We start from the raw sequence: 16,995 nt of genomic DNA on the forward strand, positions 1-16,995 counted from the left end.
GCCAACAACCTGAAGGGGCTTGGGAGCAGATCTTTCTCCATTTGAGCCTCCAGATGAAAACACAGCTTGGCTAACACCTTGCTTATAGCCTCCACCCTAAGCAGAGGACCCAGCTAGCCATGCCCAGACTCTTGACCCACAGAACTTGTGGGATAATAAAAATTATTGTGCTAAGCTGATAAATTTATGATAACTTTCTATGCAGCAATAGAAAACTAACACCCATGCCTTATTTTGCACTTGCATCATTAAGTCTTAATCTTGCTCTGTTCCTTGATTCTGCACCTATTTACTTCTTCAAAATGCCAGTTAAAGCTCACCTAAGCTCAATTTTGTCTGAACTTGAGAACAAAGTAGAGCAAAATAGGACCCTGAAGGTGGCAGAACTCCTCCCTGGAATAGAGGGAAGACCTCACTCCACACCCCCATGTTTCTGAATTATATTACAGCCCAGTTGACACATGTCTGTGAGATCAGTACAAACCACAGAACAATTCTTACACTTTACCATAATTTTCCAACACCAAGAACCACCATGGCAAAAACTCACTTAATGATATGCATTCTGGGCAGTCCTGCTTGAAAGTCCTGTTGGAGTAAACAATTAAACTTGACTTGGTTTCCATAATTAAGGATAAATTCTGAGTCTTCTTTAGTGACTTTCCAACACAATGTTGGCTTAGAGATACATTCATTCATTTAATCATTTAGCTTTGACTATGGGCCATGCTCAGTGCTGGACAATGAGGATATAAGGGTGATTAAGATAGGACACTTGCCCTCAAGATGCTAGAGGAGAAGATAGGCAAGGAAACCAATAATTACAATGCAGTATGAATGAAAAGGGCAGTGGGTAAATGAGAATCAGGAGTCCACAAAAAAAAATTATCCCCTCAAATCACTACACTGAAGTTTGTTGTTTATTTGTCTCTCCTAAGAGACTGTAAAGGCAGCTATCTCTTCTTTCTTCTACTATTCTGTAGATTCTAAATACTCAGCAGTGTCTGCAAATAGAACATATTCAATACTGTACTTCATTAAGATACCACAATTAAGATCGTATCATTATTTTATGTCTATCAAAAAGAAAAAATGCTGCTAATTTAACTATCACATGCCAGAGATCATACACAAATTCTGATTTCAGAGACGTTAAAATGTGGGGGGAAATGCTCATCTTAGAACTGATTTGTAGCCAAGTACTCACTGAACTGTTTTGTTGAATTTCTAGGCAGATTATGGGAGTAACAGAGTAGAGATTTCAGAGTGGATTTCAAAGATATAATGTACGCTCATAGCATGTTATCCAGCACTGAACACTGTTGACTCAAATCAAATTGTCAGAAGAATGACCTCTTGAGTTCTTGATCCCAAGACAGGCAGAGCTGTGTGATGTATCTTTAAATATCTCTAAAAGTTGTAAGGTCCTAAAGCCACAAAAGAATGAAAGATCCCATAAAGTTTAAAATGTTTTAATTAGAGAGAAAATACACTTAAACTAGAATCCTATCTAGTTTAAAGGTATTTAGAGTTAGACCCCCCAAAAAAGCACCTATTATTATGGCTTGAACTGTGCTCCACTACAAATTCATGTGAAGTCCTAAACCTAGTACCTAAGAATGTAACCTTGGAAATAAGGTCATTGCAGATATAATTAAGATGAGGTCAAACTGGAGTAGGGTGCTCCTACTTTAGTATGCCTGGTGTCCTTATAAAAAAGAGAAATTTGGACACAGGCACACGGGGAGAATAGCACGTGAAGGTGACGGCAGGAATCAAGATGATGTGTCCACAAGCCAAGGAAGGTCAAAGACAGCCAGAAAACCAAGGAGAGACCTGGAACAGATTCTCCTTCACAGCTCTCAGAAGGAACCAACCCTACCAACACCTTGATTTCAGACTTCTAGCCTCCAGACATCTGAGATAGTAAATTTCTGTGGTTTAAGCAACCCAGTTTGTGGTATTTTGTTATGACATCTTAGCAAACAAATACATCTCCATAGCCTAAGAGCTAGAGAAATGCCACATCCACTCACATGACCAGCCTAGGGGGAAGTTGCAGACCTCAGTGAGTAGGCAGAATTAAACAGTGTGAGTCAGGAGACCAAAACTCTTTTAAGATTTTAAGATGAAACCCATGACACAACATCTATAAAAAGATGGTCTGACAGTGAGAAGAATTGCTTTGGATGTCTGCAGTTCCAGGTTCTCTGTCTGACCAAAATCTCTGATTAGAATCTTCTAATAATTAGGGTTGTAATTATCATCCTTAATAGCTGGCCATCGGGAGTTGGGATGGGAGCATTCTTCCCAGTCTTTCCATCCCAGGAAGACTAAGAATCAAGTACAGAAAGATTTTAAGATAGTCAAAACCAACATACTAGTATTTAAAATTTTTTTTTCTTTACTTCCTTTTTTTTAAATAGTGATACTGGGGATTGAACCCAGGACCTTTTGCATGCTAAGCATATGTTCTACCACTGAGCTATACCCATCCCCCATAGTACTATGTTTTGTATTAGGAAAGGATCTGTGTACATGTGATATGTTCCAGGTGTCCTTCACCCTCTTGTACTACTACTACTACCTTAGGCTGGAGAGGCATAGAGCTTGGGTTGACTCAGGAGTGTGCCTCATTACATTGTCAGGAATTTTGCCAGCTATAATAAACAATGTTCCAATCCTTGTAACTGCACAAAAATCTAAAGCCATGGTTAGCACTGTTGCAACCAACCATGTGGAAGCTGAAAGAGGTGCCCATTTAGTGAATATAATTTGTATGAGGGTGAGAAATGGTTCAACAGCTGATGACATATCAGATTTAATGACAATATTTCTACTGGGAAAAGAATGAGAAGATTGGGCTGCAACTCTATTTGTCAAATCATGGTTGACTTGCAACCACAGTTTGGCTACAGATACAATCGTGTGGCAAAAGTCCTCAAAGACATCCTGTGAGAATCAATTGACGATACGGAATTTACAATAAAGAGTACTGCATGTTTTATTATTATCTGGAAGTTGTGCGCTACATGTATTTACTATCATTTCTCCTCCCCAACAGCTGGTTGTTAAACATTTATGGCCACGAGGGAGACAGACTGAACAAACACTCAGATAATAAATAAGATGAATTCGGGTGATGGTCAGTGCTATGAAGGCGTTAAAGCAGAGTGATATGGTGGAGAGTGACTAGGGATTGGAGAAAGCTCACAGAGGGGTAAATGACTATAAGCAACCATCCATGTGAAAACGGGGGGCATGTCTGGAGTAGAAGAAAGAGCAAGTTCAAAGACCATGAGGGAAGAAAGAATTTGTGTGCTGCCATTATTGTGTTGTTAGCAGAACCTGCACCTGAGATCCCAAATCTGAGGTCTCTACTCATTCTTTCTTCCCCAATCTGTGTCTGGGTAACACTCAGGGTCATTGTCCATTTGACTTAGTGGAAACACCTGTGGTTGCTGGCTTCCTCCACAAACTCTCAGAGTTCTGTGTGGTTTAGACAATAATTGCACCATACTTTCCTTTCTTATTTCTCTTCTTTGGTGGATTTCATAGCCCTGGCACCTGTATTTTTCCATTTTCCCTGTTCCTAAATTAACTTTCTTACACAGTCTAAACTAGACGCCACCTGAAGCCTCAGGTCTACCTTCCCACTTTCTCTAATGGTGTAGTTGTGATTCTTCCAAGAATCTCATTGGTGGACTTGTGTAATGACATGGTTAAGGGCAAGCGATTTGTCTTCTGTGCCTTTTTTTAAAATGTTTATTCTTCAGTTTGGCTTTGGAAATTGACAGCTCCTGAAGTCAAAGGAGACAGTTGTGGGCAGATGTTTTGATTTCCATATCTTCTGTAATCCCACTTATTTAGTCATTCCTGGTTCATGAAATCTGGAGGCCCGCCTGGGCTCTGGGAAAAGGCTCAAAGGATGCTTCTTGTTAGTGTTAACAGCACCACATTCAACTCTTAAATGCCATGGCTTTCATTCATTTCTTAATGATGGTGCAAATGAGTTGAATATTTCACTTTGTCGACTTTTAACTTTCCAAACAACATTAAGCAAAATCATTACAGTGATATATTTAGTCCAACAGATAAGTGCTTTGGCTGCAGCCTGAAATAGCTAATTAGTAATTTAAAATATGATGTCTTGCCTTTTTTCCCTCTTAGTTTATAACAAGGGAAACTTTTTCCTCCAGGGACTGAGGGGCTGGTTCTTTTCACTGACTTCCCTTATTGCCAGTGCTTAAGAACCAGCCTGGAGTGTTTAATTTAGCTTGTGAAATTACCAACGTCAAGTCGATTGCTGACATTACAGCTGGCTGCTTGAAGCGTCAGCGCAGCTGCTTTGTGAGATGAGAACAAAATCTATCTGCTGCTCCTTGTTCTAAGGCTGGGCAACAAGAAAACTCCGATTATGAACCAAGGGGCTCGTAACATATTCATTTTTGCTCCTTTTACCACCAGCTCAGATTTCTATAAAGTGAAACCTAAGTTCAGGAATCTGGAAGCAAAAGCAAAAATGTACCCCTGATTCTGAAACAGTGCTCTCTGTTATACTACGGATTTCAGGATCTGTTTTTTCCATTTTTTGACTGTATGACTCACAGTTTTTAAGGAACCACCCATGTGGGCCTGCTCACTTGGATAATTACAGTTCCTCCTGGGGCAAGAACTATAGCCCCCACTTCCGGAAGGACTGGGAATTTAACAGCTCCACAAGATCTGAGCAACTGTGAGCACAACCCAAGTCTTCCCGCTGTGGGGCTTTGCTTCATCTTGTTCTGGTCCAGATGGACCCAGAGACTAGAATACAAAGATACCTAAAATGGAACAAAAGAAAGAGTTGAATAGGCCTGGACAAGACCGCCTCACCGAGGCTGGGACAGAATGGGCCAGCGGGAAGCACTGTGCAAGGTCAAGAGTTTCTTTAGTCCTTTCTGGCCCGAGCTCTGACCAGGCATAGTTTCTTTCACATCTTGCATTAACCCATTTGGTGCAAACGTGACTGCCTCTAGGCGAGGGAATATAGATGATTGCCGAAAGAGTAATTTAAAAAAATTATGTGAGGGGAGCGACAATTTCCTCTTCCCTTCCTCTCCTTGTGCTTCTTCCTCTTCTTCTTGTGCTAAAAAAACAAAAGTCATCCAAGTAAATTTGAAGATCTAATTGACTTTATTCGGTGATTCATGAAAGAGCTGCATCCCATCTATGAACTGAAAGGGCGCTCAGAGGAGGGTACAAGATGGAAGGCTCTTCTGGAAAGAGGGTGAGGCAAAGAAGTCATTAGCAAAAAAAAAAAAAAAAAAAAAGGAAAAAGAGTCATTTTGGGCCAGGACACCTTCTTTTCTTTCTGAGGGGAGGGGGGTGGGATAGGGAGAGATCTTTATCACACAGATCACCTCACTGGTGTTGATCAGGAAATTTCAGGTGGACTTTTAAAGGTCACATTTCAGGGAGGGGTTGAAACCATAATTAAGTCCTGGCTTGCTGCAATAAGGGGCAAAAGACTCCATTCGGGGCTTATTATTTCTTTTTAACACTTGGCTTTTAAATATTGGAAAAACACAAAAAAACCCTACATTTTGCTGTGGGATTGTAGTTTCCCTTCTGTTCTAGTCTATCCCTCAACCAAAGCCAAACACCAAAGTTGGCCCTGATTTATGATGCACTTTGACACGTGTTGGATGATTTAGTAAGATCATGGTTTCTTGTCTCATTTTCTAAGACTTCCTTTTTTCCCCATTTTTCATCATTTTCATTAACATTTTCTTCTGATAGCCAAAATATTCTTTTTGTGCTGTTCACACTCAGTATACGCCAGTAGTTGAATGACTCAGGCCAATAAGACTTCAGATAAGAAAATGGAGAAAAAAAAATTTTTTTTAAGCGAAACAGAGTTGTCAACTGAGGTAAAATGCACAACCTAAAGGTTGTAAGTTGTTTTACTTGGGGACCTTACTGAGAAGTATAGCCAGGAGACAGCCTCTCAGGTGGCTCTGAGGCTCTGCTCTGAAAAGGTTATGGAGGAGTCAGGATATATAGGAGTTTTTTTGGCTGGAAAAAAAACCATGTTGTTGAACATCAAAAGTTTACTGCTAATCACAAAAAACAGGCATTTCATGTTAATAATTTTAGTGCATTTCTGTGAATGGGGAGATGCAAGAATCTGGGTTCCTTGAACTTATTCCTTAGCTTTGCATCTTAACTATTGAGGGCCAGTATCCAAAGCACAGAAGGCTTCTTGTTTTCTCCATCCTGAATTCCTCTCCGGGTGCACCATTGGAGGGTAGCTGCAGTGGCTAAATGCTTGATCCTTGTAGAACTGGATGGTGGGCAATATTCTTTGTTTATGGGAATGGCAGCCAACATGCCCCGTCCACAGAGATATTTGTATAAAAGGGCTAAAATACCTACCAAGGCCATGGTTCTCAAGCTGTGCTCCAGGGAGCCCTGGGGTGCTGCAGCAAACTCACAGGGATGCCCCAGGACATTTGAAAACTTCCAGAGAAGCACAACATCTGTCCAGATGTTGCACTAACTGTAAGCTCAAGGTAGTTCACAGGATCAGCTTTACATCGTGCAGCCTCTCTCACCATGGCATACACTTGTGAAGTATTGTGCAAAGCAATGAGAAACAGGGAATGAGGACGGTGGTGTATGGTTGTTGAAATAAATTCCTAGACCCAAAATGGAGCCGCTCCTACCCTGGGTGCCACATCAGCAAACCAAAACTGAGAAAACTGTCATGTCCCTGTAAATGCTCTGCTTGACCAGAACTACAGGATATCCGTCCAGCCAGTCCCTAAACAACAAACCAACACTGGGCTCTATACTTATTTCCTTGTTCCTTTTCTATTTTCCTTTTCCTCGTTCCTTATTCTTTATCCTATAAAAATTTCTTGCCATCTGCCCTATTTTGCAGTGAAGTGTTAAATAAAGGTTGTTTGTATCACCTAAATTGTCTCCTTTAATCATTTTTAACAAGTCTGATCCCAAGGTTTGAGAAGCTCTCTGGTGCCCAACAGGCTACATATCCATTCAGAAGTAATTTTGGTTATTTAAGAATGAAGTTATATTTTTTCTTTCAATTTACATGTATAATTTTTTTCCAAACAGCTATTAAGTTGTTCATACACAAATACTTATTATTTGAGCTAATTAATAAATGGACCCGTTAGGTATTTCTTTTGGCCTAGTGACCCTAGAAAAATTACCAAGACACTAAGAATGCCACAAATGGAGAAAGTTGGGGAAACTTTGTACCAAGTTATCAAAGAAATGAATTAGAACATGAGAAAAATTGAAGGATATAACATAAAACTTATTTGGAGATGACTATACAAGGTATTAGAAATCAAGAGGCATGAGGTCTGTCCTGGGAAGGCCCCGTAGGGTTCTCCTCCATCACTCCTGTGATGGTGAATTTTACGTGTCAACTTGATTGGGCTAAAGGATACCCAGATAGCTGTTGTGTCTGCAGGGGTGTTTCTGGAAGAGATTAGCATTTGAAGAGGTAGACATAGTAAAGCAGATTGCTCTCCCCAAAGAGACTGGGCATCGTCCAATCCATTGAGGGAGCCAAATAGAACACAAAAGGTGGAGAAAGAATAAATCAGTTCTCTCTGCTTGAGCTGAGACATCTATCCTCGGCCCTGGGACATTGGTGCTGCTGCTTTTTGGGCTTTTGAACTCAGATCAGGACTCACACCACTAACACCCTAATTCTTAGGTCTCTGGACTCAAATTGAATTACATCACCATTTTCTTGGGTCCCCAGCTTGCAGACAGCAGGTCAGGAGACTTCCCAGCCTCCATCACCTCATAAGCCAGGTCTTATAATAAATCTCCTATTACATCTTTCTTTCTATCCATACTGTTGGTTCTGTTTCTCTGGGGAATCCTGAGTAATACAACTTCACAGGTCTCCACTGCAGGGCAGATGGTTTGGATTTGACCCTGAGATTCTCAAGTATGGGTGTGGGGGAAGAAGATATTTTCCTTTACCCTTCTGGGTTCTTTTGGTTGGCCTAAGAATTAAATTGATGTGAGACAGATTAACAGGAGAAAATCAAACAAAGTTTAATAACACATATACATGGGAGAGATCCAGAAGAACTGAGGAACTCACCAAAATGGTCTCAAATACAATTTTTGTCTAAAGACAAGAGGATGTTGAGGATGGGGAGGGTAAGTTGTGGAAGATTACCAGGAAAAGCACAGTAAACAGGGGTAAGATTGTGATGCAGACTTTAGTCTTTGCCTTCTCCACTGCTGAGTTTCTAGAGTATTGGTCATCCTCCTTTTCCTGGTACAGTGAGGGAGACACCCTTACAAATAGAGATTTCCCTTATACATATGTAAATATTTCTTACAAAAGGGTGACTCTTAGTTTTCAGAGTTTTCCCCATGTCTGTTGTTTCTCAGAAAATAACCAGCTTAGAATAATTAATATGCCAAAGAGACATATTTTGGAGTGGCAAATCCTATTCCCCTACATGAGAGAATTCACTCAAACTAATTGATCTCATTATGTGAGCTTACGGTGCTGTACTAAAAGTGGATGGATTTTATCTGATAGACAACTGGAGGTTGATACTGTTACTAAACCAAACTTGGTTCTGTTTGCCCACTGCACATCAAAGCCAATTTACTGACACTGGTCTGTGGTGAAGGAAAGTACAGTTTTTACTTCAGGGCACTGTGAATGAAAAATACTGCAAACCATATCAGTAAACAAAGAATGCTGAAGCCATCAAGTCATCAGCTGCTGCCTGCCACCCCCCAGGGAAGACAAGCCTGCAGCCCAACCTCTGCAGCCACTCACAATGGTGCACTCTGAGGGGACTCAGAATAATAAAGGACAAGATAATGGCCCTAGATAGCTAGATGCTTGTCAAAGGAATGAATTCAATGAGCCCAAAAGTTTGCTTCCTCCTGTACTTAGAAAAGCACTACATTCTTTAACTTGAGATGCTTGGCTTCTTCAGATAACAAGTAATCTTTTATTGTTCCAACTACCTGGTCTTTGTTGTAAAGCTCCTATATATCCTAGCTCCTCCCCTACCTCTTTGGAGTAGTCCCTCAGAGCAATCTGAGAGGCTGTCATCCCTGCTCAAGTCCTCCCGCTAAATTAAACATAACTCTCAACTTTAAGGCTGCGCATTTATTTCAGTCGACAACATCATGCAAGAAATGCAAGAAGAATGGGCAAGTCGTGCTTAAAAGACCCAAACTTCCTGAAGGCTTTCAGGGAAGGGTTTTGAAAGGCAACATTTAGGGTCAGGATTGTAGTTTGCGGACTTTCTTCTGACTGGTTGGTGGTAACAGAATGATATTTCAGGAATCTTTATCATCAACCTCCTGATTCCAGCCAGTCTGAGTCTACATGCTTATGGTCAGCATGTAGTCATCATCCTCCACAAGGGTGGGGTGGGGTCTTAGTTTCTGCATAACAACTCAAAGAGATGCGTCAGATTGTTATGTATATCCCTTGAGGAGGAACTAAAATTGTTTTTATTGCTGAACTATTGTTTCTTGACTGCTTTTCCTTTGTTTCCGCATTCCCTCACTTCCCTAATTAGTAACTGCTTGACTCTGCTCTTTGGAACTCAGGGAATGCCTAGGGGACCAAAATCTTTTTCTACAAATAAGAAACAGAGAACACAGAAGAGCTGTTGTACTAAGGAGGGTCCTGTAGGTCCTGATTGTTTTATACACACACAGAGACACACACATACACACACACTTTTCTGGCTACAGATTTATTCAACACAAAACAATCTTCTTCAACTTTACTGAGGTGGCTGCCCATGTCCATGACCAAATCCACCTCTAAATTGAAATTTGGTTGCTGACCCTGCCCCAGCCTCGGCTTTCTTGTCCACACTGTGGGGCACAGCACATCTCTGTGGGACACAGACATCTGTAGGTGTCTCTGTAGGCTTCCCCTTACGTGAGTCTTGCAGGTCACTCTCCTTCCAGACCTTTGGGCCTTGACCTGCCAGTCTCAGGACAGCTGTAGCTCAGGGGGCAGGTGGAGGTAATCACAGAGATACTGGATACCCTCCTTGGTAAGGCACCAATAGAAACGTCTTCAGGCAAACTCTTCTTTCACATAGCCTCGTCATTTGAGAGAGTGAATGGCCTTCGTGGTGTGAAGGTTGGGCATGTTCTTGTTTCCCAACTTGGAGCTATAAGGGAGCAGAATTTGCCAGCTTAAAATATGTCTCTTTTGACATATTGTTTTAAGCTGGTTATTTTCTGAGAAACAGTTGACCTGGGAAGAGCTCTAAAATCTAGTAGGAGTTACCTTTTTGTAAGAAACACTTACATTTGCAAGGGACATCTCCATTTGTAAGGGAATCTCACTGAATCACTGTGCTGTACACTAGAATCTAACACAACATTGTAAATCAACTATACTTCAGTTAAAAAGTTCCATCTAAATTCATTGTGTCCTTTGCTGACCAAAGTAGCCTCTCATCCTGGCATGTACTACTCTTTTGCTGGCATTCTGGCATTTTTTATTATAGGTTATTACAAGCTATTGAATATAGTTCCCTGTGCTATACAGTAGGCTCTTGTTTTTTGTCTATTTTATTTATAGTGGTTTGTATCTGCTAATCCCAAACTCCTGATTTATCCCTCCCTACATCCTTCCCCCTTTGGTAACCATAAATTTGTTTTCTATGCTTGTAAGTCTCTTTCTGTTTTATAAATAAGTTCATTTGTCTCCTTTTTTTAAGATTCCATGTATAAGTGATATCATATGATATTTGTCTTTCTCTGTCTGACTTACTCACTTAGTATGATAATCTCTAGGTCCATCCATATTGCTGCAAATAGCATTATTTTGTTCTTTTTTATGGCTGAATAGTATTCCATTGTGTGTGTGTGTGTGTGTGTGTGTGTGTGTGTGTGTGTGTGTGTATACCAAACCTCTTTATCCAGTCATCTGTGATGGACATTTAGGTTGTTTCCATGTCTTGACTATTGTATATAGTGCTGCTGTGAACATTGGGCACTGTCTTTTCAAACTGGAGTATTCTCTGGATATATGCCCAGGAGTGGAATTGTGGATCATATGGTAAGTCTATTTTTAGTTTTTAAAGGAATCTCCATACTGTTTTCCATAGTGGCTGCACCAAATTACATTCTTGCCAACAGTGTAGGAGGGTCCCCCTTTTCCACACCCTCTCCAGCATTTATCGTTTGTGAAGTTTTTTAATGGTCATTCTGACTGGTGTGAGGTGATATCTCATTGTAGTTTTGATTTGCATTTCTTTGATAATTAGCAACGTCGAGCATCTTTTCCTGTGCCTATTGGCTGTTCGTATTCTTCAGTGGAGATATGTCTGTTTAGGTCTTCTGCCCATTTTTTCATTGGGTTGTTTGATTGTTTTTATTGAGTTGTATGGGCTGTTTGTATATTCTGGAAGTTAAGCCCTTATCAGTCACATCATTTGCAAATTTTTTCTCATAGTCTGTAGGTTGTCTTTTCATTTTGTTTATGGTTTCCTTTCCTGTACAAAAGCTTATAAGTTTAACTAGATCCCATTTGTTTATTTTTGCTTTTATTTCTATTGTCTTGGTAGACTGACCTAGGAACACATTGCTACAATTTATGTCAGAGAATGTTTTGCCTATGTTCTTTTCTAGGAGGTTCATGTCCTGTCTTATGTTTAAGTCTTTAAGCCATTTTGAGTTTATTTTTGTGTATGGTGTGAGGGGGTGTTCTAACCTCATTGATTTACATGTGGCTGAGAAGAGCTGGGGTCCCTGTGATTGGTTAGGTAGGACAGAACCTAAGAAATACAACTCTAGGATTGTACCTTTGAAAATTTTTATGCCTAGGACTGGTGTTGTCAAGGAAAACATGATCACCTTTGTAAAGATATGGATAATGATTTCTATGAGCATAGTAACAGATTTGTACCTACCTTCCTAATCCTAGAAGTTCCTACCTGTTGCAGTGCCTGGAATACAATAAGGGCTAAGATGTTTGTTAATTTAACATAGATTTCAGAAAACATTATAGGATAGTCATTTATCTTTAAATCCAACTCAACGGCAACAAAAAGTATAATAATAACAGCTAATGTTTGCCAAGTATCTAGGTGCTTTCTGAGCACTGTCTCATTTAATGCTTCAGGCAACCCTACATGGTAATTACCAGCTCCATTTGACAGAGGAGAAAAAAGTACCCCTGAGAGCCTCAAGGCTGGATGGTAAGCTCCCCCGTATTCCTAGTGTGTTAGTATGTAGATGTATGCCCATGTTGCATAGTTGAAAGGGGAAGGCTGAGATTTAAAATCTGGTGGATCATTGACACATCATGAAAAAATAAAAAATATGAGGATGTTATGCATGATGTATCTGTATTATTTTTGTAATAAATTGGAAAATGATGAAAAGACAAATGAACCATTAAAATCACCTGTAATCCTATCAAGGGCAGTGATCATCATGAATGCCAGTGTCTTCGTGTAACTGAGCAGGACCCTATGGGGCCTTCCCCAGACAGACTCTTCCCCCATATCTTCTGCTTTAGCTCCTCTCTGAAGTACCTAGATAATAGCACCTAATGCATATTTCCTGAGTTTTTCAGATGCTAAAACCACCACTAAATGGAAGAAATTAACTACTTAATGATCATGAACATATAGCCCCCAGACCTTCTGGTGCCTAAGGATTGACCACCATCAACTAATCAGAGAATTGTGCATGAACTGATAGCATGCCCTGGGATGCCCCTCTCTCACCTTGCCTTTAAAAATGCTCAGCTGAAACCCTTCCGGGAGTTTGGGGGTTTTTGAGCACAAGCCACCCATTCTCCTTGTTTGGCCCTGCAATAAACCTTTCTTTGCTCCAAACTCTGACATTTCAGTTTGTTTGGCCTCACAGTGTTGGGTAGCATTCTTACACACACACACACACACACACACACACACACACACTGTTTTTTTCATTTTTCTTGTTTTTTTTATATTTTAACAAAACTGGGATCACTGTCTAATTCTGATTTTTTAATAAAAATACCATTTCCCCCCAACTATAAATAAAATCTATGCATGTTGTATGGAGACCAGAAAACATAGAAATGTATAATAAGGAAGTATTCCTGTTTTGTCTGTGACTCCAAAAAGACAGTTCTGAAGCACTGTCCTATTTTGTAGGACTGAGGGAGGGAAGAAGGGATGAAAGAGAAAACTTCATTTCTTTTTCTACTCATACTTACAATACCAAACATGTGGGTTTTCCACACTGAGCTATTCTCCAATTCTCTGCAGATACCAACTGGGTGTTTTATAATTCAATTCAATTCTGACATTATCTGCCTGGAGATAGCATCAGACCCCACAGGAGAAGGGATCTGTCCCACAAGACTGTCCCCATTTTAGATGCCAATCCCAAGCAGTAGGTCCCCAGGTTATCCACAACTTCTGTCCTACTTGGCTGCAAGTTGGAGGTTTCTGTGACTCTCTCCTCGGGTTCAATAATTTGCTTAAACAGTTTATAGAACTTAGGGAAATACATTTACCAGTTTATTATAAAAGATGCAATTTAGGAACAGCCAAATGGAAGAGATGCATAGGGCAAGGTATGCAGGAAGGGGCTCAGAGCTTCTAAGCCTTCTCCAGTTATGCCATCGTCCCAGCGTGTGGATGTGTTCACCAGCCTGGAAGCTCTCCAAACCTCTTTGCTTAGGATTGTTATGGAAGTTTCACTATGTAGGTGTGATTGGCTAAATCAGGGGCCATTTGTGATTAACTCAGTCTCCAGCCTCTCTGCCCTCCCTCAAGGTGGGGAGGTGGGGCTGAAAGTTCTAACTCTCTAATCACATGGTTGGTTCCCCTGGCAAAAAGCTCCCTTCCTTAGGGGCTTCTCAAAAGTCACTTCATTAACGTAAACTCACTTCTGGTTGGAAGGGGCTTATTATGAAGAACAACATACGGTCCTTCCACATTTATTGCTCCAGAACTATTTCAGGAATTGGGAACAAAAACTAAATCCTATGAAAAAAGATCTTCCTTTCACCTCTTATCACTTAGGAAATTACAATGGTTTTAGGAGCTCTGTGCCAGGAACTGGGGAGGAAGACCAAATATACATTTCTTATTATATCACAATATCACAAGAGCACAGTTGGGCTGGGATGTCTCTTGGGATATGCAGAGCTGGAGGGCTTGCTCAGGAAGGACTTCCTTCCGCTCAGGGTGTGTGCATCACCTCCGCTTTCTACCAGTGTTGAGATTATCCTTAGAAAAGAAAGAGGAACTTGGAGGGCAGTCCAGTCAGAACACTGCTCATAAACAGAAAAAGTGGAAATCCAGCCAGGAGGAGAGGAGAGGAGAGACTAACAGGCTTCAGGTGGCAGTGTGAAAATTAATGAACAGAAGCTTCATTTAAAATGGAGTCAGAAGGCCAGAAAGGGGAGTTCTCATGCCTTATCACTTGACCTCAATTGCAGACCCAACAGGAAGCAATATACCTTGCAACTCCAATAGAAGGTTTACAATTTCATTACCCAGCAGGAGGAAGGAAGAATTTCTCCTTGCACAGCAACAGTTCAGCCAATGAAAAGCCACTACACATCAATCTCCCAGTTTCTGCCAATGGAATCTTTGTTTATAACAGCCCCATCCAACTCCCCTTTCTCCTCTATAAAAGAATGGCCCTCTCCTTGTGAGATAGGAAGACAAAAGAGTACAGCCATTTTGGAAAGGACTAGGGGAATGGCCTTGTGAAAACAGGCCTTGCAAGCTAGAGAACAAAAGCCCTGGGGACCTGAGTCCCAAAGACAAAAAAACTCAAAACCAAAAACCAAACCAAAACAAAAAAACCAAAAACCAGACTTAAAAGATTAACTTTATCTCTGTTAACACTAAAGAGTACACCTAGTTGCCACAAGAAGCTGAACTAGAAATTTTAACCTCATCTGTTCCCATGCTTTCTTGCAGAAAATCCTTCTGCATTCCTTTCCCCCCATGGAAGCACTACCTATTCCTCATATCACCAGGGAGCCATCTATGGCTGATCAAAGAAGTTTGATGGTTTCTGGAAATGATCAGTAATCATAAGACAAACTTTCCCTTTTGTTATAAGAGCACTGGCCCCTTCTACTTGGGGAGCTGGCCTTTTCCTCCACCTTCTTCCTTATACACAAATTATCTCTTCTAATAAAGAGCTTTGCTTGCCTAAGGCTTTTGTGGAAGCAATATTCATTTCTATGGCATTGCTGTCCAAGAATCTGGAAAGGGCCCAGTAACACTCTGTTCTCTGGACTTGCCTGTGGTTCACCATAGAATGTATGTCCCAAATTGCAATTCTTTGCTGTGTCCCAAATAAACCCAGTTTGCTGTTGAAATAACTGGCTGTCTCATTGTTTAAGGACAATAATTGGTTTCTGACAAGCAACCACACAATCACCACTGTGACCAGGGGCCCAAGACACCAGCTCAGCTGTGTACAAGGAGCAGAATTAGACCTCATTACCCCTTACTGAAGATGCTGTAGGCCAGTGATTCTCAAATTTGAGCCTAAACTATGGTTACCTGGAGGGGTCGTTAAAACAGATTGCTGGGATCCACCCCCAGAGTTTCTGATTCAGTAGGATAGCAGTGGGCTTGAGAATTTGCATTTCGAAGAAGTTTCCAGGTAATGCCAAAGCTGCTGGTCCAGGGACCACACTTTTAAACCCACTGATAAAAGCCAAAAAAGGAATCTGAAAATTCTAGATAAGTCCAAGGAGGTGACTACTTTTGCATTAAGGTACACGTATTTATTTGTCTTATTTTGTGTAGAGAAAGGCTAGCTAAAAGAAATTGAATCTTTTATTTCTAAAGATTATTTTATGTACAAGAACTATAATCCTGGAAGCTGTGACTATTCTACACAAATGGCAAAATATTACTAAAACAACCTAGAATTACAATGACCATTATGAGGGATGTTCTGAGTAGAAAAAATCATTCATTTTGGAAGTGCATTTGAAGGTAAGGTCTCCTGAATTAAACAGAATGGGATACCTATTTTAATGGGTATGTGGAAGCCTCCAAAAGGCATCAAGATTCCAAAATAGCTTCATTAGAAGACTTGTTATAAAAGGCTAAATAAAAAATTGAAAACACAAGAAGTACCTAAAACAAAAGACAATAGGACAGACATGACACTGCTCCTCTCCGTCCTTCTTTACCTCATGTTTGACGAATTCTCTGTTTCAACTGCCCTTCCACTCTGAAGAGACTGTTAAACCATTACTTTTCAAAATAAAAATACAAGCTGTTGCAGACAAACCTCCTCAGGTAACTTTCACCCCTTGGTCATAGTTAAGAATTTTCCTAAACCTACAGAGGATCCCCCAAAGTTTTTTTTTTTTTTTTTTTTTTTTGAAGAATTTAGAGTCATTATTTGAGGCCTATGCTCCCAGGATGCCAGATCTTTATCAGCTTGTGCACATGTTCGTAGGTCCTGGTGAAGCCCCAAAATGGATGCAGGAAGCAAAATGGCAAAAACCTGAAGATGATATTCTAGATCCTTGGCCAGAAAAAGCCTGCAAAATAGCACCTGACCTTTTATAAGCCATTCCTAGAATTTTCCCTGCCCTCACTGAGTGGTCTATTATTCAGTCATGTGAACAAAAGAAAGATGAATCTGTGGCAGATTTTAAGGCCCATGTAGAAGCCCTCTTCCTATGGCATTACACGTTCCATATAATAAGTAGGGTCACCCAACCTCTCTAGCTGCTCTATTTATAAATGATTGTCTCCTGAGATTAGTGGATTGATAAAAAGACAGAAAGTAGGATGAGGGACCACTAGTCTGACTGAGTTCATGACCATAGCTGAGCATTTTGAAAGGACCTTAGAATAAGACCACAACAAACATCTGCCAAGCTGTTGGCCTTACATCTATAACAGCTCCAAGGCCAGAGACCTAAAATAATACCCCGGCCTCTCGTATTACAACCTTCTAGGGGTCCACCATCAAAAT

The 16,995-nt window shown here is 40.6% G+C and overlaps 1 long non-coding RNA gene across 1 annotated transcript in view; it reads right to left on the reverse strand.

The window, feature by feature from the left end:
* Nucleotides 1–9,747: 9,747 nt before the first annotated feature.
* LOC116667810 overlaps nt 9,748–16,995 on the reverse strand; it is a 44,859-nt gene continuing 37,611 nt past the window's right edge. Inside the window, exon 2 of the long non-coding RNA XR_004324888.1 lies at nt 9,748–10,193. This is a non-coding gene — a long non-coding RNA (uncharacterized LOC116667810). The remainder of the gene's footprint in view (nt 10,194–16,995) is intronic.

Source organism: Camelus ferus, chromosome 12, assembly GCF_009834535.1.
Source record: "Camelus ferus isolate YT-003-E chromosome 12, BCGSAC_Cfer_1.0, whole genome shotgun sequence".
Lineage (NCBI taxonomy): Eukaryota > Metazoa > Chordata > Mammalia > Artiodactyla > Camelidae > Camelus > Camelus ferus.